Here is a 25,829-nt window from a genome sequence, read left to right as displayed (position 1 = left end):
GTTAGCCTTCTTTTAATTAGTAATACTACAACCCACTGTTGGTGGCTGGTTATCATAAAGCTACAGCTTGAAACTATGAGATGAATCTCTTCTCAATCTAGGTAGCAGAGCACCAGCATCTTACAAGCTAATACATGGTCACAGAGCAAAGGGAGAAACTTCAAAAAATCTTGCTTTGAGCTAGTAGGCATAGACTGGCTGGGAATAGCCCTAGCCTAAAGTTTATGAGTGTTCAATGGCCAATAGGATCTATGACTCGATCTGCTTTATGGACAGGCTGATTGAGAAAAAGGGGATAATTCAAATAATTCAGGGAAAGTGAATTTAGGGAGCCATATAGTAGATCAAAAGATAATATTTTTACTCATTTATTTATTCATTATATATTAAGCACCAAGTATTGTGGGCATACGAGTTATATATAAGATCTTTACTCATGTGTACTTTTTATTCTAATTATTCTATTAGAATTTTTATTCTAAATATAATTATAATAGTAAACACATATGTGGATAAATAAGATAATTTTAGAAAGTGATAAGGTCTTCTTGAAGTGCCTCTTCATTCTTAGGATGACCTAGATCTAACCTGTCCTGGCAGTAGTCATAATTGACTCCTCCTCATCCTTTAGTTTTCACTTTGAGAGAAGCCTTTTTTGCCCCTGCTAAGCAGGGCCCACAGCTGTTCTCAATCCCAGTAATGATCACTCTCTGTAAAGACTGGTTGTTTATTTTTTCCCTTGTTTAATGTCTGTCTTGCCCACCTGTATGGTATCTCTGTGACAGCAAGAACTTTGTCTGTTTTGTTCTCATTGGGTTCCCCATGCCTTTTCTAGGGCCTGGCCCACAGTTAGGTTTTTAGTAAATATCTGTGGAATTAGGGTGTCCAATTATCTCAGTTTGCCTGGAGCTGAGGATTTGCCCAAGACATAGGTCTTTCAGTGCTAAAACCAGGACAGTCCTGGGCAAATTGAGATGATTGGTCACCCTATATGGAATGTACATTGCAAACAAAAATTAGGGGATCAGGGAATGTGCAGATATTCCAGTACTTTCAGCCTTTTGAATAGTGCATTTTCACCAATGAAATAAAAGTTGGTTTTGCATCTCATTTGCATAATTGAACAACTTTCTTTGACTTGTCAATTTGCTTTTTTGATGTTCTTTTTTAATAAAAATAATCAAATGCTTTTTTTTTTTATCATTTCATATTCATTTTGAAATATTCCCTAGTTTTTGTGAGCATTATATATCTGTTGGGTAAGAAATCATTCCCAGAAATAGACCTTCCATCATCACAGTTAAATATCAAGTCCCAGAGCAGAGGTATTACTATGCCATAATACATTTAGTGGCAGCCACAGCCTCTAATATTGGCCAAACCTTAGGGACACATGCAAACAGATCCCCAAGGGATCTTGCAAGCATCATAATCACTACAATGATACAGACATCAAAGACCTGGGAAAGCATATGCCAATACTCATAAAGGTTAGGGTATGTTTATCACTTCTGTGTTTCCTCAAGCCTCTTGGCTATTTTCTAAGATATCCAGTTGGAACTAGTCTAAAAACTAACAAAACAGTCTTAATATGAAGTAGCACTTGACAGCTGGAAGACACCTCTGAAGTCATGTAATGCAATCCACCCCAAATTTTACAGTTGAAACTGACAGTCTGAAATGTTAACTGCTCCAACAGAAAGCCAAGTTGATAGGCTCTTGTTTATTTGTCCCCGCCCTGCCCAGAGTCCCTTTGCAGGCTGGCTCTTTTTCTTGTCCCTTCCAAGGTTTGCTCTCAGCAGGCTGTCCTCTTCTGCACTTCTTCTCCCAGAGTCCCTTTGCAGGCCGGCTCTTTTTCTCGTCCCTTCCAAGGTTTGCTCTCAGCAGGCTGTCCTCTTCTGCACTTCTTCTCCCAGAGTCCCTTTGCAGGCCGGCTCTTTTTCTCGTCCCTTCCACTGCTTGCTCTCAGCAGGCTGTCCTCTTCTGCACTTCTTCTCCCAGAGTCCCTTTGCAGGCTGGCTCTTTTTCTCATCCCTTCCACTGTCTGCTCTCAGCAGGTTGTCCTTTTCTGCACTTCTTCTCACATTTTGTGTGCTCTGGAACAAATTCTGCTAGCTTTTTGCAAATAACTTATTTCTTACTTTTTTTGCAAATAACAATATACGGATTGTTTCTCCCTAAAGGAACTCTTGTTTAACGGGTTTAGATATTCCTTCTTCCTTGAAGGTGTGTTAATTACTCTGAGATTCGGAGTGAAACATTTTCACCCCTATATATTTTGCTGATCTCAGAAGGAAGGAAGGAAGGAAGGAAGGAAGGAAGGAGGAAGGAAGGGAGGGAGGAAGGGAGGGAGGGAGGAGAGGAGGGAGGGAGGGAGGGAGGGAGGGAAAAGGAGGGAGGAACAAAGAAAAAGAAAAAAATACCTAAAAATCAAAAAAATTTATGAAGCTCAACAGGCACGTTACTTGTCAGATGAGAGGTTCCTAAAAGTTTATGTCATTGTGATATACTTTAAAAGATTGGCTCTGGAAAGATGTATGGGTTTTTTTTCCTCACTAATGGAAAGGCACAGAACAAAATTCACATTAATTTTTATTTTGTTGTGTGTTCTGAATCAAAAATGATATATGTCTGCCATTAGCCTTAATGCAAGAGTTCAGGAGTAGGGCTAACAAGAATTGCATCTATTTAGAGATATTTTCAAAATGGTAAGTATGTCCTAGTTTAATTATTTTGGGGAAAATATACAGCTTGTTGTTAGTATTTGGAAGTTAGAAAGTTTGAGTTCATGATTGCCTTTTGCACATATATTTTTTATTTACTTATTATTTTTTTTCTAGAGAAGAATAAAAAGTAAAAGAGAGAGACAGAAACATCCATCTGTTTCTGCTCTGACCCAGGATCAAACCAGCAACTTTTGTGTGTCGGGACAGCACTCTAGCCAATGGAGCTCACCAGCCAGGGCATCATGACTGCCTTTTGTAATAGCTGGTCCTCGAAATTTAACTTACGAAGGTGGAGCATTTGAAAAAGTGTTTTTTACGGATTCTTTAAAAAACAAGAACAACAACAGAACTTAAGATGAGTGTTTTATTTAGCTGGGGAACTTCAGACTGAAATATTTTATTTTACCCTTTGTTATGAATTTTATCCTATGAGGGATGTTAAATTTATATCTCTGTAGAAAATACCTTGGTCTTTTGTAGGCCCGTTTCTTTATATATGTTTTCTTAAGGGAAAACCTCTTTAAAATCATTGAGCAATAGTCTAGGCCAGAAAATTCTTCTTCTCTTCTCCTCCAATTCTTTCCAAATTCTATCTCTACAAGCAACAGCCATGCCCTTCCAACCCACCTACTCATCCAAACACATCTCAAAACACACACCCCGACTCTCTCAACAGACCTGAGGTAAGTGGGCCATTCCACTAATAGGGACATTTTGTCCACACATTCAGCCTTCATTTGGCTTTAGTTCTTGAGCACTCTTCAGAAGCAGCTAATTAGAGACAATATGGTGAATAATTGTAGATTCTAAATTATCTACAGGTTTTAGAAACATTAATCATATGCTGCTGATATTGGTCTGCGGGAAATGGGACTTTAAAGCAGGCTTTAGTGAAGAACCAAAGCTCTTTTGTGTGTTTATTCACAACACACATCTCTGTTTGAGAGGGGAGTTACACAATCACATCAAAAAACAAGAGAGGGGCTCATTTTGATAAACTATATGCGATGCATACCATTTATTAATAAACTTTTCACATACAGTATTATCATTTTGTACAGTGGGACTAAATAAAATTCTCTGTACTTTTGATTGACAGTTATATTTAACAAATGTGACTAATCAGTGAGCAGAAAAAGGTAAAACACTAACATTACCAGTATTTATTGCCTTAAAATGTAAGCTTTACATATAGTTTAAGATTATTCCAGAAGCCTGACCATGTGGTGGTGGCACAGTGGATAGACTGTTGGACTGGGATTCAGAGAACCCAGGTTCAAATCCCCAAGGTCACTGGCTTGAGCCCAAAGGTCATTAGTTTGAAGCCCAAGGTTGCTGGCTTGAGCAAGAGGTCACTTGCCCTGCTGTAGCCCCTGGTCAAGGCATATATGAGAAAGCAATCAACAAACAATAAGATGCTGCAACAAAGAATTAACGCTTTTCATCTCTCTCCCTTCTGTCCCTATCTGTACTTCTCTCTCTCTCTCTCTCTCTCTCTCTGTTTCTGTCACACAAAAAAACAAAATAAAAGAGTATGCAGGATAACTCTAAGAAAATATTCAATTTTGGTTATTAAATTCATTTGTTGTTTTGAAGAAATTTACAAAATATAAATGTATAAACACTTGTGTACCCACCATGAGAAAATGATTGTAATGAACATTGAGTTCCATCAGCTGTGTGTCTTTCTTTACGAAAGAAATCAAATACTACACACAAAGTTCAAGTTTACTTTGTCATCCATCCCATTTCACCTCCACCCTTTCCCAGAGACAGCCATTCTTTCCAATTCGCCAGAGAAATTCAGGTAAACTATATGATTTGCTCTATTTGTTTTTGTGCAGAAAATATATTTAACATTCCGTTTTTTCATAGCAGTATCTAGCTAAGTATAATGTACAAAAACTCTGGTTTTACTATGGAAATAACGATATCCATGTGTCAAAACGAATGTTTAGATATTTTACAAAGAATCATCTAGAAATCACAACAATGCTTTAATATTTTTAAAAAATGATAGTCTTATGAAAATCAATTATATTATATAAAAGAGAAAATATCTTAGGGCTATGTTTTCATGATGATAATGGTAAATGCTTACTAGATAAGCTTTTTTGATCAATATATATAATTTCTTCAATATACTTTATGAAGTCTGATTAATAGACCATGCAACCAATAGTTTACTATTTAACCATTTTGAATATTAAATAAGATGAATGGTATTAACAATATTTAGAAAATTCTTTTTTATTTTTTTGACAGAGAGAGAGTCAGAGAGAGGAATAGATAGGGACAGACAGACAGAAAAGGAGAGAGATGAGAAGCATCAATTTTTTGTTGTTGTTGTGGCACTTTAGTTGTTCATTGATTGCTTTCTCATATGTACCTTGACCGTGGGGCTACAGCAGACTGAGTAACCCCTTGCTCAAGCCAGCAACCTTGGGCCCAAGCTGGTGAGCTTTGCTTAAACCAGATGAACCCAAGCTCAAGCTGACGACCTTGGGGTCTCAAACCTGGGTCCTCCGCATCCCAGTCCAACACTCTATCCACTGCACCACTGCCTGGTCAGGCTAGAAAATTCTTCTAAAAGGTCTTGGCAACATCTAAAAAATTCTTCATCATTTTATCAAGAAGTGTTTAATAGAGAATATTTGTCACCAGTGTATGAAAACAAACTGTACTTTTTTAATGTCAGGTAGCTCCATAGATTTCACCCCTGCAGAAATAATTAGGAAGTAAAATCATGTAATGTTTGAAGTCTTGGGCTTTTCACCCAAGCTCTTTGATTCATGTAACTTTGCTATTATCTTGTTGGATGGCCTTGAAGAGAGATTATTTAATCTCCCCAGGATTCAATTTCCTTATTTCAAAAAATTTCTTAAAAAAGAACCAAACAACAACACTGAGTTGGTGGTGGCATGGAAGTGGGGAAAGATGAAAAGAGATGATCATTAATATTTTTCCCAGGTCTAAAATTTTATTATTCTATTATTTATTTTATCCCTACTCCCTTCCCACTTCACGTTCTAGGACATAGATTGGTAATTGTTCAAAACTGAGGGGATCTTCTAGCAAAATAATCAGTTAACATTTTAATGGTTATAAGAATTTGAAACATAAAAACTTTTTCTTAGTTCATTATAAAATCAACTAATTCACAAGGAACCAGGCAAAAACTGCTAGAAAAAGGCATTAGAAATAGAGAAATACATTTATGTTTACTAATAACTCTGAAGATTTTATAGGATGAAAACATCCTATAAACATAGTTGAATTTCTGTTCAAAACAATGGCATATATATCATATCAAAATGACACATATTTAAGGTTATGAAATATTGCTTTGTCAGTACATAAATAATAATTTACTATGCATTATCTAATCAATGAAGATGAGACTGTGTCATGACCTTGTGATTAGGCCAAGTTATATTTAATTTCTCAATATTGATACCCCTCTTGAGGATATTTCAAATAATTACTTTGTAGGAGGATATAAGAATTGACAAATGAGTGAAATAATAAGGCTTATACAAGGAAAATAATAAACTTGCCTTTTAATAGTTCTTGTCTACTGTAAGAAGAGGTCATTTTTTACCTCTTTTTAAGGGACTTTGAAAATTGACTCTATCTGTTGTGAAATTTTCCAGGCTGCTGTTCCCTTCTTTTGTACAACTTTAAGGTCTGGGAGATAAAAAAGTGACAGTGATAAAGGATCACAGGGACACGTGAAAGAGACTTCCCTAAAGTTATCTTTTCCTGTCAATCTTCTTCTCTTCAGGAGTATGTTCTTAGCAATTTAAATGAATGGCTATCTGTGATATTTTTAGTGATCCCAGGGAGGCAAACCCATGCCTCTGTAATGACCACTGTTATAGTGGACTGACTCTCACAGCCCCAGTGTCCTCCTTCCATGCGATAATGGATGCAAAAGGACCTGGTAAACTACAACAAATGATAGGAATTGTTATTGAGATGACCATTCCAAGGCTGACCCAGTTGTGTGTCTAATCACAAAAATTCTTTCTAAATCACAGGATTTATTTTCTAGTTTTGAAGGGACTGATGTGACTGGTCAGGGACTTGAGATCTTGACTATCTAAATTTTCATGTTCTACTCTCATCATCCTTCTCTTAGGTTCCAGGAAAATGTATGCACAGAGGCAATGCCAGATACATACACACTGCTATTACTATGAAACTCCAAACATGGCCCCTAGTAAGCTAGGTTGGCTGGTGCATGGAATTCCTTTTACTCAGACTAGGAACTGGAAGAGGGCGTGAAACCAAAGCCTGCCAGGCAATCTCCTGCCCCCTTTCACTCTGGGCTCTCAGATCATGAGGAAAGGGAAGTCAAGGAAAAGCACACTGAAAAGCAAGGAGAATGTCAAGGGTTTTCTCTAAGGTCTTGCCTCTGTGAACGGCATGGGGCTGAGAGTGGAATAGTTATATTTTCTTCCACTTCTTTTAACTCTTTATTTCCTGTGCAATAACAATTGCTTTTTTTTCTTTATATAAGATAAATACTTTGGTATGTGTGCCATACTCTAGGTACATTATTATGGGTTTTTGCTTATTTCCTACTTGTTCAAAAAAAAAATTGGGGTTTCTGAGTTCCAGAGAAGCTCTGATTAGATCAGTGATGCTATAGGACGAGTTAGCCAGCTGCCAAGTCGTGTCAGCATACCTTGCGTAATTACTATTAAATGATTTTTTTTCAAAAGTTAATTTTTATGTTTTTACTTTATAAAATACTCATATCCTCTGTCAACCTACAAGAGTGGCAGTATGCGTTGTACTGATCAAAAACATGCTCATCTTCCCTGGCTTTGAAAGTGAGAAGGTGTAGGCTGCGGTCTATTGAGAGTTGGTAAATGGTGTGACCAATGCCTTTGTTTTTTCTTATAAACTGGGGCTAAGGGACCATATCCTTGTATGGTTACTCTCCATATTCAGAGTGATATTGAGAAAATAAAGGAAAGAGAAAATACGGATGTGTTTTGGAGAGTTATTTGGCCAGTGCACAAGGTCCTTGAAGATCCAGAGAGGTAATTCAATGCTGGAAAAGGCATCTACTCCACTTTGGACATCTTCAGTGTTTTTCCTACACTGAAGCTGTGACCCATTCCCTTCCACTTTTCCTCTTAGGTCTTATCTCCTGTTCCGAGCTTCATTCGTCTTTCACGTGACAAGTGTTAAATACTTGAAGGCATTTAAGCTATGTGAAGTTTTCATTTAAGGTTCAAGTGTCTTAAGAATATCATAAACCACAAAAAAATAATATTAAACTTTTGTCTGAGACAAATAATAAACATTGCTTTGCAATGAAATAATGGCTTCTAGTTTAATTAAATACACATCTACACTAGGGTTTTTTGTTTGGTTTACAAAATAAACTTTTTTATCAAAATGACTTTTTAAGAAAGATTTTAGTTATTGATTTTAAAGAGAGGAGCAAGCAAGAGAGAGAAAAGACGGTGGGTGGAGGAACAGGAAATATCAACTTGTTTCTCGTGTGTGCCTGGACCAGGCAAGCCCAGGGTCTTGAACTGGCGACTTCAACATTCCAGGTCAATACTTTATGCACTGTACTACCACAGGTCAAGCCAGAATGACTTTTAATTTCCTTACATGGTATATTTGTCAAAACTAAGAGACTGACCATGGTATGTTATTAACTAAAATCCAGGCCTAATTCAGAGTTCTACTTTTTCTATTAATATCTTTTTCTTTTTTGTTTCAAGATTCAATCTAGGACATCACACTGCATTTAGAACTATATTCCTTTTAAATTCTACTGGTCACCTCAGTCATTGTTCTCTGGGACAGAGAATGGATAGAAGAACTGTGTCTTCATTACTGAGCTAGAGAAACTGGTTTGAAAACACCAAGTGACTAAGATCCCTTAGCAGGACAGGGAGAGCCAGGCCAGCCTCACTTTGCACCCTTCCTCTGTGTTTTCTCTTCCTTCCAAAACTCTTGGTTTTCAGAGGCCCCTTTGGAAAGCCCCACATGGCCTACTGCATCCCACCAGTGCAGACAATGAGAGATGTCCCCACTCGATTGAGCCCCCCCCGCCCCATCACTTCTTCCACAAATTATTTTCAGTTTCTCAAAGAGAAAGAGTCTGTTTCCCCACTCATTAACTATGGGCCAGACTTATAATTTGCTCTGACCAAAAGAATTTAGCAGGTGATGTCATACCAATTCTGGGCTTAGAACTCAAGAAGCTTTGCAGCTTCTGCTCTCATTTTCTTGGAATTCTGAGGCCATCATGTGATTAAGCCTAGCTAACCTGCTGAAGACGCCACATGGAAAAGAACCAAGTAACCCAGCCAACAGCCTACCAACAGCTAGACAAGTGATTTAGACCATCATAGACCATCTAGCATCATCTAAGATGACAGTTGATTGAATGCAATCCCAGGAATGACACTAGATGACATCAGCAGAACTGTTCAGATGAGCATTGTGGACAACTAAATGACTTGTTTTTAGCTGCTAAATTTGGGGATGTTTGTTATACAGCAAAGGCTAACTGATACACAATTCTTTATTTCTCTGTTGGTAATAATATTTTAATTTTATTTCAGGGGGCAAAGTGCCAGTCCTAGGAGATAGGATCTGATTGGTTTACTCAATTGTGACAATTCTGATCCCTGCTGTCTTAGTGTTCTTTGCAGTTATGGGTGACAATGGTAGCTGTTTTGGGCCAAGGAGACCTAAGTGGAAATATGCAGGGAAGAGACTAGGTAATAGACCTCTTAAAAATGTTTGCCTTTGTGAAAGAAGTTGACAGGTCCAGCTGGCTTGGCCCTTATTTCTCCCCAACTCCTTTCTTGGTTGAATATAGCCGTGATTCCTGGAGGTACAGCAGCCATTCTATGACCATGAAGTAACACACAATGAGGGAAGACAGAAAGAACCACAGATATGTGCATCCTACTTTAGTTGAGTTGTTAAACAAATACCATTAGTCACCTGTCTTCAGAATTGATGCTATGTGAAAAAACAAACCTCTCTTTGTTTAAGCCTCTGTAACATAAGCTTCTTTCCTTCTTTCATTCCTTAGTTCCTTTCTTTTTTTCTCTATTTCTTTCTTTAAATTTTTTGTTCATTTAGAGAGAAAGGGGGAGAGAGAGAGAGAGAGAGAGGAACACTGTTATGTTCTTGTATGTGCCCTGACCAGGGATTGAACCATCAACATCTGCAATCCAGGAGGATGCTCTAACCAACTGAGCCATCTGGCCAGGGCAGGGTTTGTTTGTTTGTTTGTTTTTAAAGATTTTTTTATTTATTCATTATAGCGAGAGGAGAGAGAGAGAGAGAGAGAGAGAGAGAGAGAGAAGGGGGAGGAGCAAGAAGCATCAACTCCCATATGTGCCTTGACCAGGCAAGCCCAGGGTTTTGAACCGGCAACCTCAGCGTTTCCAGGTTGACGCTTTTATCCACTGCGCCACCACAGGTCAGGCTTGTTTGTTTTTTTACTTACAGTTAACTATATTCCACATAATAGGATATACAAACACAAAAATTCATAAGGATCCTTATTCTTAGGAATCTGGAGCCAATAGCATTTGGCTCTCCAAACCCTTCTCCTCTCTCACTTCACACTCTCAATAATCCCTTGAGAGCAATGACATGCCCCATTTCCATATTGGTGGGAACTGTACCTCCACCACTGTTCAGTAGTGAGTCCAAGGTCTTGTAGCTAGAAAAGGGGTTGCTTAGTGTCAGACCCTCCCTCCAGGTGCAAAGAGAATGGACCCCTGCTACATCTTCCTCATGGCCTAGCCTACCCTGCTGGAGGCCTGCTGTATCTTTTGGGCTCTTGGGAGTGGTGACAGGTACCAAGGAGACTGCTATTGTAAGTCTTACTTGCACAGAAGCAGGCAGGTACACCTTTGGGCTTGAGAGGGTGGAGTGGACAATCTTGGCAGGAATGATCTCTCACTGCAGCTCCTGGTAGGCTGCGTAGTTGTGGCAGCCCCCAAAGGAGTAGACGTAGTCACCATCCTGGGCCCCTTTGATCCAGAGGACATGATGGAGAGCATGCAGTCTGAGTCCTTCAATTAATATATGTTGGTTGAATAAATTAATGCCTAGTACATGGTAAGCATTCCATAAATAATATGATTCTGTATCAGTCACTCTCTAGTAGGAAAAGATATTCTGTACATTCCTTACTTCTAAGAGTTTCTTTCTGGTCTTCTGACTCCATAGCCTCAACTCTCATCCAGGCTCTGCCCCTTGGCTGGCTCCAGCAGCAGCGGGATGAGCATGCTCAGTGGCACACTGGGCACCATGGCGATGCAGCCGAGGGGATGCTGCTGCCCTGAGTGTTGCCTCTGTGCCCCCCTCCCCCACCCACCCTTGGCCTGGCCCAAGTGCTCCCCACACACCCCCATCCCGCCTCCACACACATATCAACTAGTTTTAACAGCAATATCTTAGACATGTAAAGTGAATCCAGTTAATGGTAGAGGATTTTTTTTCAGTCATTATTTAATAAATCTTACAGAAAGTAACTATATCCAATTTATAGAAAGGGAAGACAGGAGCATTGGAATCAGAGAGATAAAGGTTTAATTCATGGCTTCTGTAGCTGGCAAGTTGCTTACCTTCCTAAGCCTCATCCCTTTATCTCAGAAATGGAGAGAATTATGCCTATAGCTCAGGGGTTTAGTGAGGAAAAAGATAATGTAAGTAAAAAATATAACCCAAACATGGTGAAATACTCAATAAGAGTCGAAGGAGTGAACATCATCAACACATCAGCATGGATAGACCATCGAAATCAAAAGCTAGAGGGATACCAGTGAGAGGCAGAACCAGGTGGATTGCACAGTAACATTTAAATAAATATAGTTACAAAAAACAATAGCATCATTGTTCATGGATGGTGGATTGAAAAACACACTAAATCCTGTGTTAGAGGGTAAATGCTGTTGGGATGGTGAACTTGGAACTTCAGATGGGAAATAAAAGAGACTAAAATAAACAGAAGGGTGTTGGATGTGGATCAGTCAGGATGTTTGCTCTAACTGTGTGCACCTGAGATCCAAGAGGAAGGGAAAAGGAAAATGTGTAGCACAAAGCATGCCATGTAGGAGAAGCTTAATATAAGTGGCCATTTTTGTTACTTGAGTAAAGTCCTACTCAACGGCACCTCATTTGCATCAATTTGACTAGTATTATTGAATTTACCAACATTTACAGAGATGAGAGTTGAGGCTATGGAGTCAAAAGACCATAAAGAAACTCTTAGAAGTAAGGAATGTAAAGAATATCTTTTGTACTAGGCATTAATTTATTCAACCAACATATATTAATTGAATGCTTATAATGTGTGAGACACTGTTCTAGACATTGAAACTATAGCAGGGAAACAATAACTACAATAACAGCAAGAAACCTGGCTCTTATGGAGCTTATATCTTAGGGAGGGGAGACAGGCAATAATAAGTAAAATATACAGTAGGTTAAATGGTGGGTAAATCCTACAGAGGAAACAACAGAACAAGGAAGGATGCTATGGAGTGGGGTGACTGAAGTTTTCAATGGGGGGTGGGGTTAGGGAGGCTTCTCTTAATGACATTATTCCAAACCCATTTCATGTATTATCTGTTTTAATCTTTTCAGCATCCTTTTGAAGAAGTGAACTGTGTAAAACATAGCTCTATTTCCAGATGAGTAAACTGGAGCTCAGAGTCCTTTTCTAAGGTTTGATACCTGGCTATGTGATAGCCAAGGGGTTAGGGTTTGGGCCACCCAGCTTTGGAGCTGTCCCTATGTATCACCTTTCTCATAGGGAGCTGGAAGAGGCCCTGGGGGTCCCTCAGAATGGGGAGCAGAAGTGTGGTTTGATAAAGCATTGGACAATATTATCATAGGATCCAGTTTATATTTTGAGAAACTAAAATAAACATTTTTTGTTTTGGTGGGAAAAAAGTTTCAGAAAGTAAAACTGGGCAAAATATTCTGGGCTGGTGGGTGTATCCAGTGGTTACAAAGGATATATCAAATATTTTCCACTAAGATATCCTGCTTTACTCCAACCTTTTTAATATATTGCTATAGGACCAGGAACCCCAAGATTGTAAAAGATTTGCCCAACTTCCTATGCATGTTTGTTACAGAATCAGGATGGAAAACTGAGCATGAAAGACTAACCAACCAGCACAACCACAACAGATGGGCTGGGCTACCCAAACCTCTGTACTTGACTCTGCATGGCTGGTCCCAGCCAACTTCTCTTGGCTGTATCGCTTCTCCTTTAAACTGCAGAGGTTGGGATAAGTGAAAGGGAATTACTGAGTCTGGGAGACTCATTTGCTGAAGAGAAGGAGGGAATATAATTAGAGGCAGAGAAGTGAGAAGAGGCACAGATGAAGAAAATGAGGGTGGAAATCGGCTAAGAATAGGCAAGGTGAACTTCAAGATGACTGTTTCCACCCCAAGAAGAAGGAGGGAGGAGAATAGGGAGCAGGGGGGGGGGGGAGGTTTTCATATCTCAGTAATCCCAATTACAGTCCTAGAAGACAGGTATGAATAGTGTTGCTTTATATACAGGAAGCTCAGAAAAGCTACTTGACTTGCTCAAGGTCACATAACCAATATAGTTTCCTGATGTCTTTTTTTCTTTCTTGTTTCCATTATTTTTTTTTTCCAGGCTCCTTTTATTTGTACAAGGTGAACTATTGAGGTTTTTACCTTTTTTAAAAAAAATAGTTATCAAGTATCCAATGATAGAGTATACGGTTACCATGACAACACAGCCTTTACTGAAGACTGACCTCCAGTCTTTGCCTCCAGAATCGTATTTCGTAACACAGCTTTCCTTCCTTTGTGGAACTTGTTAACAGCCGCAATTTTACATTTTGTTTGGCTGACCATTTGCATAACGTTTGTCCTCCACTAGACTGTAAGCTTCGTAATAGCAGAGACCGTCCTACATTTGCCTGAAGTGTGCCCCCTGCGTTTTGCACAATGCCTAGCACTCAGGCTCCTTGTAAATACTTGCTGAGCAAACGTTCTTGTGATTGCTCTCAGATCTCCTTAAAGTTACATGGACAGTAAGCTTTGGCTCATAATTATGTTAATAAATACTGTATAACCAGTCGAGCCGGTATTTACAGGTTGTACACAAGTAAATGAACACACAAACACTCACACACACATACACACGAATGCACAAACAGCCCTGGGCAGGTGCACGGAGGAGGAAACACTCGCCCTTGGAGCGAGCCGAACCAGCGCTGGTAAACACCGCTGTGCCGGATCTGCGGGCCCCCGCAGAGTGGGAGCGAACCCGGGCGACCGCACGGCTGGAGTCCGGCCCCCACCCGGACGCAATGGCAAGTCCCCCGCGCTGGAGGCGGTGGAGGAGTGGGCGGTGAGGCGCGCCGTGATTGGTCCGCGTCTGCCGGGCTGGGCGGGGCTGCGGCGGAAGGCGGGCGCTCGGATCGAAGGGGGTGTGCGCGGCGGCTGGGCCGTAGTTTCAGTATAAACAAGGAACCCGACTGGTTGTGTGGGATTTTTGTTCCCACTTCTTCCCGCGGGCTTTCGCTCCTTGTCCTTGGGTTGCATTTGTGGGCGCGTGGCAAACAGCCGGGAAGGCGAGGACCTGGGGTCTCTCTGCAGGTGGGTTCTTCCCTGGGAAGGCTATTCTCCCGGAAAGGACGGAGCCTGGCAGCGGGAACGCACGATCGCGCTGCGCTCCTCCGAACGACCCGGAGCCGCGCGCCGAGCCAGCCGGGCTCTCAGACTGCGCCCCCGCTGCCGGGTGAGCCTGGGGAAGGCGGGAAAGCCTGGGGCGAGCGAGCTCTTACTTGCGCAAAGCGCTCCGCAAAAGCCAGGGGCCGGGGAGTCCACCTGTCCCGCCGCCGAGGGCGCCTGGGGCTGCCACAGGAGCGGACCGGGTGCCAACAGGTGCCGGGTCCAGCCTCTGGGGCCCCGGAGGTTGGGGTGCGGGGTGGGGGGGCAGGCTTAGGTTGCCTCTCTCGCCCCGATCCGGCAGCCAGGCTTTCTGTTGCGACAGCTTGGTACAGGTTTTGAGGATTTATCCGAGTTCTGGTCGCGTTCATCCTTTCATCCCCTCTTCTGGTGCACAACTAGGTTGTTTCCTAGTACTTCTTCGCTAGTTTTCCTGTGTGTTTGTGTGTGTGCGGGGCGCGGGTGGGTGGAAGAGTGGAGGGGAAATTACTTATTTTTAATGTTGGAGCCGTGTAATATAGGGTCTGATTTAGGAAGGGACAGGGGAACAGAAGTCAGTGGTCGCCGCCAATGAGATGGTATTTTTTCATCACTCCCGTTGAGCTGGCGAACTTAGGACACACGAGTCGCCTTGCTCTTGCCAGAACTCAGGTGAGTTGCTGCGGTTTACCTGGCCCGAAGATAATAACGTGACTGGTGGTACCAGGGAGCCTTGCCGGCAGCCCGCAGGAGGGGGGGGGGGGCTTCTCTTTCTAGAGCAACGGTGGGAACAACTTCAGTGCTGTACGAGGAAAAAGAGCAGAACAGGGCCGTGTGTGTGTGTGTGTGTGTGTGTGTGTGTGTGTGTGTGTGTGTGTGTGTGTGCGCGCGCGATTATGTGGAGTGTATGCGTGGGCGTCTGCGTATCATTTGAGTATTACTTCTCACCTTACCCCGACCGAATTGGCGCAGTTCTGGCAAAAACAATGGGGGCCGCACAGGTGTGGTAAATACGAAGACATTTCTAGGAAGCGACTTTCTCTGGTGAATGTAGCTAGGTCTGTCATCGCCGATTAATTAGATGTGTACAGTATATGTAGATGAAAATACACTGAAATTTGCGTCCGTGTGTTTGGGAACGCATCTCCAAGGAATCTCTCGTCAGCAGCACCATGTGACGACGGTCAGGAACTGCTGGTGTGGGTAGATCTATATTTAGCTCTGGATGGTCTCTAGTGACCAAGGGAAGGTCTCTGAACTGGGTACATAAAAGAGGAAGAGTCTTGCACTCTTGAATAATGTCTGTTACAGTCAGACTCAGATGGGTGAATAATTATTCTTTCCTTTCCAAAACAGTAGCTAGAGCTTGGCATGTGATGACTGTGTGTCAAATTAAAACATGGTTGGACCATGGTGATAAGCCTATGCTAAGAAACAGGGACATTACAATTAACCCTACAGAGTTTATACCGATGGGAGATTTGGGAAGAAAATAACAGGTCAGTTGATGTTTAAAGTAAATGGAGAATTGATGTGTAAAAAGAAGTAATAAAAATTCTTGACTGTTGGGATTTTCATAGAGAAAAAAAAGGGGGTTCTCTGTTTTGGAGTGAGACAGTAGTTGAGCCAATGAGCACCCAGGGCACTTTTCATAGAAATTAGGGTTCACAAGCAGTGCTATATTAAGCAGTTGGAGCAGATTTTCTGGCAAGGATGAGAAGATCAGTTACGGATTAGCAAATTTCTTGTTGGCATTCTTCCACTACGTGTCTGTCCTTTGTTTTCCTAAAGGTGGCAACATTTCTGGCTACTAAGCAATACTGGCCTTGGACTTTCTGGTTGTCTAATGGAGTGTTAGATTCTTAGAATTTATTTCCCCCATGTGCATTTCAGGTTTATGCTGTTCTATATGCTTCATTAGACAGTTAATCTGCTGCTGCCACACCTGATACCTGGGGATCATACCATGTTTTGGAATAGAAAAATCACCAGAAAGTGTTTACAATTTTTGTATTTTCCTCCAGCTTAGCATCTAATTTAACTTGTTTTTAGGTATGTATTTCTAAGTGTCTATCATTTATCATAGTAAGATCTATTTCTTATATCATTGCTAACATTACCTTCTTAGAATCTAAAATTAACTACTGGCTAATAAACTATAATACACTAAGGCAAAAAAAAAAAATACAACCCCAATTGAATAACACTTACCTAGGAAAAAGAGAAATGGTGAGAAAATTGAAGAGGAGAAGCTAGGTGACTGTCTATGCTAAGTAAGGTATCCAATATGACACAGGAAGAGATGGGATCAACTGTATCAAGCTCCAAAGGTAACCTGGAAGAATTGGACCTTGGAGAAACATTTGGATGACCTCAAAGAGTGTCTATTTCCTTACAGGAGATGGGGAAAGGAGGCTATTTTCTCTAACTTGAGAAAATCTGGAATCTCTGAAGCAATCTTGAGAATCTTGATTCTGATGCCCACAAATAATAAATGGAAAGGCCATTATAACATTTTATGAGATTGTGTGTGTGTGTGTGTGTGTGTGAGAGAGAGAGAGAGAGAGAGAGAGACAGAGACAGAGGGACAGATAAGGGACAGGCAGACAGGAAAGGAGAGAGATGAAAAGCATCAATTCTTTGTTGCAGCTCCTTAGTTGTTCATTGATTGCTTTCTCATATGTGCCTTGATGGGGGTGGAGGTATGGGGGGGGGCTATAGCAGAGCAAGTGACCCCTTGCTCAAACCAGCGACCTTGGGCTCAAGCCAGTGACCTTGAGTTTCAAGCCAGCAACCTTTGGACTCAAGCCAGCGACCATGAGGTCATGTCTATGATCCTACAGTCAAACCAGGGAGTCTGCCCTCAAGCTGGTGAGCCTGGGCTCAAGCCAGATGAGCCTGCGCTCACACCGGTGACCTCAGGGTTTCGAACGTGGGTCCTCTGCATCCCAGTCCGATGCTCTCTGCACTGCGTCACCACCTGGTCAGGCCATTTTGTGAGCTCATAAAGACACAAATTGTTTGTTGAAAATGCTGTGATTGAATTCAGGGTTTGCCTCCCCATCCCCTTCACTCTTCAAGAACCACAGTTGTCCTTAACTTGGTTCTCCAGTGAAATCCTTAAACTAGATCTGGGCAGTCCTCAATTATCCTAAAATGACAGACATTGTAGCTTAGTGCTGTGGCCAGACTTCTGCCTTGGGAATAGTAGAGACTAAGGTTGTAGCTGACCTAGAGCCCTAAGAAGTCACTTTCTCCTTACACCTGCAATATCTGTAAAATGAGACGGTGTTGAACTAGATGACTTTGCGAGTCTCTTCTAGCTCTGTGATAACTGATTTATTTTGTGACCGATCACTTCTGCATTTGCACCCTGTGTTAGCGCTAGGAGAGTGAAGATTGAAGGGTTCTGCAGTCAGATGTTCAGCTACTTTCTGGGTACTTGGCAGTGAGGAGAGGAGAGTGATGTTTCTTTTTATTGATTAAAACTGTGGAGAGGTTTAATATTTTCTTAAACTGCTTTTGTTTTGCTCCTGCAAGTATATTTAAAAACACTAATTATCAAGAAAGTTGAGTCAGGAAATTGTTTTTGAATTAAGTCAGTGTTACTAATTTTTTTAACTTTTTTTTTTTTACCATTTTTTTTCTTAGGTCTATATATTTCCTATCTTGTTTCAACTTTTGTCTACATCTGGGAAATCATTCAATTGATAGAAATTTTATTATGAAACCCTGGTATGAAAATTTGTTTAACGCAGGGAAAGTAAGAATAAGCCTTGTGAGAAAGGAAAGCACTTCACTATATGGACCAGCAGTGTCTTTCTCTTTATCTAACAGAATGGGGGGCATTAGTGCAGTGTTTCAAGAACTTGTGCCCCCCAAAATAAAATTATCCTAGTAACGAGTAATCATGTTTTATAGTAAAATGCAAATAGAAGATTCTGCTTGTTTATAACAAATGACCCCACTAAATATCAGGTGATTTTCCTGTTGAGGTGAATTAAGTTGAGAAAAAAAAACAAAAAACTTTTTCATAAAGGATTCTCCTTTAAATAATATTGTGTAATTTGGCTTTAGGTGTGTCATGTATAAATGACGATTCAGCCACTTTCTTTGTAATTCGGTATGATAGCCAATAGCCACATGGGAGTATTTAAACTTAAGTTTAATTAAATTAAACAAAATAAAAAAAATTAGTTTCTTAGTTGTGCTAGCCACGTTTTAAGTGTTCAATAGGCACATGTGGCTGTTGGCTGCTATATTGGACAGTACCGAAGAGGAACGTTCCCAATATCCCAGAAAGTTCTTTTGACAGCACTTAATTGGCTAATGATGATTTTGATTATCCAGAAGGTCACTTTTATTCCTCTGGGAAAATGAAATAATTAAACCTCATCATAGACAGGCAACTAAGATATAGGAAATAAGACTTAATTGTCCTTATCAGTCAGTATATATGTTCAACTGTACAGAATGAACAATGCCACTTTCCTAAGTTTGATTATGTGCCAGTATTACAAGCACTAACTTTTCAATTTTTCTCCTCAAAACTGGTTATCCTTTTACTTTTCTGAACCAGCACAAACTGCTATTGCTGAAAAGCACCAGCCCTTTCAAAGACAAGGATGGTGGATCCCTCTACTGTTAAACTCAGGAACTGCATGAAAGTTGTAGCTGATTAAAAATGCATCAAGGATGTCAACCTGTTCTGGGATCAGTTCCCATACAGCAAAGATTTATCTCATAGAGAAATCGAGGCCCGTTTACAGTTTCCATGTACTGAAATTTTGTTTTGTGTTTTAATGAACTGCTAACAAGGTATCCCTAAGAACAAATGGACAGGTTTTAGCTCTGTTTTTCTTCGAGGAAAACCAGATAGTAATTGCTTGAGGTATATTCCTCTCCTTCCATCAGTTAGGAATTAGTAAAAACGTTTTTGTGAAGTAACATCTAGGACAAATCAAACAATGCAAACTCAGTTTTTGTATGGAAGCCTATATACCAAATCAGGAAATACTAACACCATTTTATTACTGCAGAGAGAAACAGGACTTGTTTTTTCTCAAAAATAGGAATTTTACCCCCTTAACTGTGAAATCTACCAAGTATTTGGGGCTTCTTTCCAAAGAATGCACTTTTCTGAGAGTTACTTACTTTTTGTTCACATGCCAGAGAAGTGAGTTGATTCTGAGTTGTCGGCTCTGTATGTTTGTACTTTCAACACAATGCCTCTTTTTTTTTTTCAGGAGGTTACAGAGGGGTAGCATTTCTAGAGTTTCTAGAGCTGTTGCTAGAGATCTCTTCTAATAGGACTTCCCCTGGCTGAAGAAAGAGCTCAGAAGTTCATCTTTAAGACATTTTCAAGCTCAAAATAAGCCATATTTTAGGTAGTGTTAGAAGTTTGTCCTTGACTTTTATCCTGGCTCACATCTGTAGTTAGATACACTCTATGAACTGGCAATCACCCTTGTGTTCTGAGACCCAGTCCAGCAGTGCCAGGGAGATACCAGCTGGAGGAAAGCAGAACTGTATGAGCTCTTTCTCATTCAGATCTCTGGAACCTCCAATGAAAATAAGAAGAAGATACATCTTACCCAAAGTGCAAAGTTCTTTTGGAATCCAAATGGATATTGGGGAACGAGTAATTCCAGGATATTAAATTAAGCCTCTCCTCACTAAACAAATATGTGTTCAAAGTTCAGCTGCGATAGGGAGGCCTTCCTTTACCTCTGTGTGTGGTGTGTATGTGTGTGTGTGTGTGTGGGGGGTGTGTGGTGTGTGTGTGGGGGGGTGGGTGTTTAATTGGGGCATATGCTCAGCATTTGAACAGAACCTAAGAGGCAGTGATCAATGCAAAGGCGTTGGATTTATTAAGTATTTAAAAAAACACTTTCACCCCTTTGGACTCTTCCCTTTTCTCTCTCATTCTCTCGAGTGTAAAGGAAATGCTGACTTGACATTCTGGGAGAGAGATTTACAATGCAGCTATAGTAGATGTTGAAAAATAGCTTTTGATTTAGTCCTACACCCATCTTTTCCTGGACCTCTTTTCCAATTTGAATTGTCACCTGAAACCACCTTATCCTCGTGCACCTGCCACATCATAAATAACATTGTGCAAAAGCGCTCGCTAATTCAAATACAGTCTGCTGTTGAGAAGAAGGCAGCTTTTCATCTGGTCTTTAGTTGGTCTGAACCCATTAGGCATGCCTTTCAAACCCATTCATCCCTTAAATCACCCAGAGCCTGCTTCCTTGCTGCCGGATCAATGTCAGGCTGAACTTTTTCAGGGTCCTTGGAAGAACATGATATATCTTGGTGACTGAATTAGCTGCCCCTGTAAGATATCTTGTCTGTCAACCAACTTTCCAGCTTACCAAATTAATTGTAAAAAGGACATCCATCTTGTATACCTGGGTTGGATCTCTCTGTGACTTCCCTTTGGGAAGTTTTCCAGCGGCATCTGTAATCTGCATGCTGATTTCTGTGTCACTAGACTTTCTTTTAGCCTGGTTCATTGTTTAAAAAAATGAAATCTGCTTCCCATTGTCTCATTGCCTCCTCTCCCTTCTGAAGGGCTGCTCTAATATAGTGGGGGAAATATTATTTAGATATCTCTACCCAAACCAAAAGAAGTGCCTTTAATCCTCTTCAACTCCGTGTGATTGGTACTATGAAAATACAGCATTCCTTGATTTCTAAGGAGGAGTCTTGAATGTGTTAGACCAAGATTCCCTTCAGAACCACCACATTCTCTTCCTTTGAGGCCGAGTAGGCAAGTAGCTAGTTCTGTACAGGCCAGCATATGTGTGTCCTAATCTGTGGACACACAGATATATACACTTCTCATGGGGAGAGGTTTGTGATTTCCCAGAAAAAGTTAAGAGCCCTTGGTCAAGTAGAATACAATCTGAGCTTCCAGGAAGGGGTTTACAAATGAAACTGTAAGCTGAGCAGTACTTGGTAGATAACCTTGCCCTCTGCCTTATCTTACTGGTAGTGATTTGACTAAATTCAGCAGCTTGCTCAAGTGTCTCCCATAAATCTCTCTTTTTTCCAAAGGAATTAACTAGTTGGAAGTTTGACTTACCAGTGAAATTAATGCCAGTATTTAACTTCATGCTGTCATACAGTCTAAATTTGGATGAATCCATTTTTCCTAAACAAGGTTTTTGGTGAGCAGGTCCCCATGGCTGGGTATGCCTGGGTTGGGCACAGTTTGTGCTAGAGAAGAACAACAGACGATGGAGAAGTTGGTTTTGAGATTATGTTGAATAGGGGAGAGAGGAGGAAATTGAGAGTTCACAGGAGCCCGAGGGCAGAAAATAGTCGTGAGAGCAGTAAAAATGTTTGCTGCAGACAAGGAGAAACCAGACCTACATAGAAATCGAGAAAACAGTAAGTGGGAGCTGTGGGACAGGAGTCTCACACTTAACCCTTCTTCCACTAGAAAATTGTTAGCACGTGATTCCCAGAGTTAGTAGTGCCCAGGGATAAACAGTTCTCTGCATTCTCATGTCCAGTACTTGCATTTTATATTTGTTTTCTTAAACAAGAACCATGCCAGTATTTAATCTTCTGAGTCTTACATTTCATTTTCGGAACCAAAGCAGGTAGAACTGGAGTCCGGCTGTTCAGTCGGAGTAGTACTGCAGTGACAGCAGTTCTTGATGTGGGTGTTACTTAGGAGAAAAAAATCTGCTATGTTTACTTCTTAGGCATTTAAAAATACACTTCACAACAGTACTTTCTGTACCATTCTGCTGACCTTTCCCCTTGTTTACCAAAGGCATCTATTACACGAGGCCGTTGATCTTTCCAGAAAATGGCTAAACAGGCCACTTGTTAGATATTATCCAGAAATGGGTGGTGACTACTGTGACCCATGATCTTTTTTTTTTTTTGTCATTTGTCTTATTAATTTTTTTTTGCTGTAAATCTAGAAAGTACACACAAGCAAATATTACTGTATTTTACTGACTCTAAGATTCTATCTATTGTAAGATGCTGTTTTATTTCATCATATATTGCTAAAAAAAAAGGACAAACGTATTTTCTTACCAGTCAACTGTTTATGTGCAACCCAATTTCAAAGATACTAAAATATAAAGAACTAATTTTCAAATCTCTGCAATCTTTATCAGATGGGACTATGTTTTGATTGTAATGGTGAGTAGCTGAAACACTTTTGTTGACAGTATTGCTTTGTGAGAAGAGTGAATAATGGCCTTAATACATCTTTGGAGCAAGGATTTATGTAGAACATGTAAAACATATAAATTTCTCTAATAGCGTACAATTTCAGATAAACTGACAGGCTTTTCATTTTATAGTTAGACATTAGAAGTTCAAAGAAGACCCCTTGCAATATAACATGAGGTAGCGTAATAAATTTTCAACCTGACGTCTGCAGACCTAGGTTTGAAACTCTGCCCCTTCTGTCCCGTTCCTGATGTATATATAGCCACAGGCGAGTTATTACAGTTCTTCTGAACCTCAGCTTCTTATGCAGCCGAGACGGAGTGAGGCTGTCTTTTGGTGGTTGTAGAATCCAGAAAGGCGTTTGTCGGCGGTAAACCTTACGCAGCTGGGGACTGCCGACATCCTCAGAGCCTTCCACACCATGCTTCTCCGGTGAAGGGCCTGGTGGGGAGTCGAGAAGGACAGGACTGTGTGGGATGTCGGGACTTCCAGCACACAGGGTCCCGTAGTAGACGAATTTCCAGCTGAGGAAGGGAGAAGGCCTAAGGAATTGTAAGATGCTGTCTTGAGTATATGGCAAGGTAGAAAATATGACCACTGTGCATGAATAAGCAGATAGAGTCTCTTGGGATGACTTGAGTCTCAGCGGCTGCTATGTGCAAGTTCAACAATCTTGGTGCTCACGGGAAAATCAGCTGATTAGCAATAGGACTTTGGGCTAATTAAGAAGGCAGAAAATGACCTGTGACATACTCTCTTTTTAAAATTGATTTTTAAGTCTAATAAACTAAAATCCCAATGAACATACCTCGGTTTGGTTTCCATTACTTTTTGCAGTATTTTCTTTTGGTGCCTGGTTGGAGGTTTTGTGTGGGTTTTTTTTGTAAGTGAGAGGAAGGGAGACAGAAAAACTGACTCCCACATGTGCTCCGACTGGGATCCACCCTGCAATCCGGTCTGGGGCCAATGCTTGAATCAGCCGAGCCACTTGCAAGGAGGAGAAGATGGGGGAGAGAAGCAGATGGTCGCGTCTCATGTGTGCCCTGACTGGGGGGTGCACCCAGGACATCCGCATACCAGGCTGACGCTCTATCCACTGAACCAACTGGCCATGGCCTGGAGAGGGTTTTCTAGGTATTGAGTATTTGTACCTCCTCAGACACCTTCTGTGCATGGCATGTTTTCAAGTAATAATACAAAAACCCTTGCCATTACTCTCATAAGGCTTTGAGAAGAACTTTACTGTAAGGAAAAATAATAGTTTTGTTAGAATTTCAGAAGGGGCAAGCAAAATTGGAAATAATTTTCCATATAAAAGCAGACCTGGGTGGGGTTGTGGAATAAGTTTTCACAGCTGTTAAGCACCAGTTTAGGATTTTACTCAGTTGGAGTCCTTGTCCAGATCTGAGTCCTCATCTGCTTGATGGAAGCACATCACTAAGTTGTCCGAATACTTGGTGGCTTTTAGTACTGATTCCTTGAAAGGGAACTCTGAGTGACTCATGACTATTTTATGGGTTAATGTTTCATGTGAATAAATCGAAGGCAGCCGGGATGCAAGATTCAGGGGAGTTCCATTGGGCTCACTTGTGGCTGAGACCACATCACGGAGTCATCTTGGCCTAGTCACTTCACTTCACCTCCCCTGGTCTCAGTGTGCACGCTTAACAGGAGAGGAGACAGGACCAGCCCAGGATGGCCCTGGGCTTTGTCTTCTTCCATGATGGCCTTATAGTCATTGCTGATTGCTTAGCATCCACCTTGACCCACCGCTTATAGCCTCTGAAGCCTTCTCACCCATCACTGGCCTCTCGGCAAGCACTTCTGAGCGATTGCTGTTAGAAAGTGAAATGAACTCCATTTTCCACCCTGGACTGGATGATTTGTATAATCCTTCTGAACTTTTAACATTTTCTGACATTCCCAAATCCTGGTCAGCCATCTCCCCCAAAGCACTTTATTAGCATGGTTTCAGTAGTGATGAGTTAGAACTGGAGAAATTGAGGAAAATTCATGGTCCTTGGCAGCGAAAATAAAAACTCCCAGGGCATGGTAGCGTGCCTTACACTTGCCATCTTGAACATGAAGGTCACTGAGTACCTTGAACCATTGCAAGCTTTTTAGAGCCAGACCAAGTGTCCCCTTTGGGTTCACAGAAGTCATTTTTAGGCGCTTCTCATTTCAGGTGCCCTTCTCCCAGTTTAAGGACATTTTGAGCTTCTCTGCACCCGGGAAAACAGGCCCTTGCTTTTGCTTCCCACCAAGGACAGCCAGTTCACAAAGGGTGGACTGCACGTGGACTGCAGCTGGAAGAGAACAGGACCGTACTTGGTCCACTGCCTCATAAAATGTGTTAACTGAGTTATTTGTTGCGCCAGGAATCTTCCGTGTGAGGTCTTATCAATGAAGTGTGGAGCATTTGTGTCAACATTTACATTCCGTAGTTCCCGATCCTTTCAGCCATGACCTCGTCCTGCCCAAGCGAGAGGCGCAGCAGGGATGACCCTGGTGTTAACAAACCTCCCAGATAGAGTGATTTTCAGTCGTCACTTTTCCCGGGTGTGGCTGTGTTTTCAGGTATCCTTTTTACATCCTCCCTCAGCAGTGGTGTGTGGGTGGGATAGAGTACAGGATGCTAAAGAGCTTTATCCCTGTTTCATTTGGGGTGTTATGTTCCCTAAATGCTGTTTTCACCTTCCAGGTCAGCTGTATCATGGATTTTTTCCTAGCCAAGGCGCCTGCACACCTTGTGAGGCTGGGGCCCCCACTCTCTGGAGCTGGCACAGATGCCCTAGCAGTGAGGGATGTGCCCTCTCAGACAGGGCTTCCCACCCATGCCGCATTCAAATGCTAACATCTTTAGGCACCGGAAAAAGACGAGCCCAGGTTTTACCCTCCTGCAGCCTCCACACACACACCCTGTCCCTATCAGCACAAGGCTGGAGTTTGTCTTCTTCTCATTGATTTCTGAAACCCTCAGTCTGGGCAGCTTCCGAATGCCTCCATTGCGCAGACATGCTTCCAGGACGGGGAATCTACTCTCAGGGCCAGGAGCTGTCCCTAGGAATCCCAGTAATAGCTCAGTAGCCTGTGGCCTCTGCTGCGCACCTCTGGTGAGGCTGTGTGAACTCAGAGTGCACAGATGGGGTGGACCGGCACAGGCTCTGCAGATGGAGGCTCCGTGGACTTCCCACCCCCAGAAGA

The 25,829-nt window shown here is 41.5% G+C and overlaps 1 protein-coding gene across 6 annotated transcripts in view; it reads left to right on the top strand.

Moving 5' to 3' along the window:
• RASGEF1B (RasGEF domain family member 1B) overlaps positions 1–25,829 on the top strand; it is a 641,531-nt gene that overhangs the window by 589,363 nt on the left and 26,339 nt on the right. The window contains exons 1-2 of one of the 6 annotated variants that reach the window (XM_066383863.1): positions 14,239–14,372; positions 16,317–16,475. The exons of 2 other annotated variants lie outside the window; for them this stretch is intronic. The gene's annotated coding sequence lies outside the window, so the exon portion shown is untranslated. Of the gene's footprint in view, positions 1–14,238; positions 14,515–16,316; positions 16,476–25,829 lie in introns of those variants that run through there. 3 more of the 6 variants (XM_066383862.1, XM_066383861.1, XM_066383860.1) reach the window with 3 other exon arrangements.

Source organism: Saccopteryx leptura, chromosome 5 (assembly GCF_036850995.1).
Source record: "Saccopteryx leptura isolate mSacLep1 chromosome 5, mSacLep1_pri_phased_curated, whole genome shotgun sequence".
In the NCBI taxonomy this organism is placed as follows: domain Eukaryota; kingdom Metazoa; phylum Chordata; class Mammalia; order Chiroptera; family Emballonuridae; genus Saccopteryx; species Saccopteryx leptura.
The sequence above is the reverse complement of the archived record's forward strand: the minus strand, read 5'-3'. Positions and strand labels throughout refer to the sequence as shown.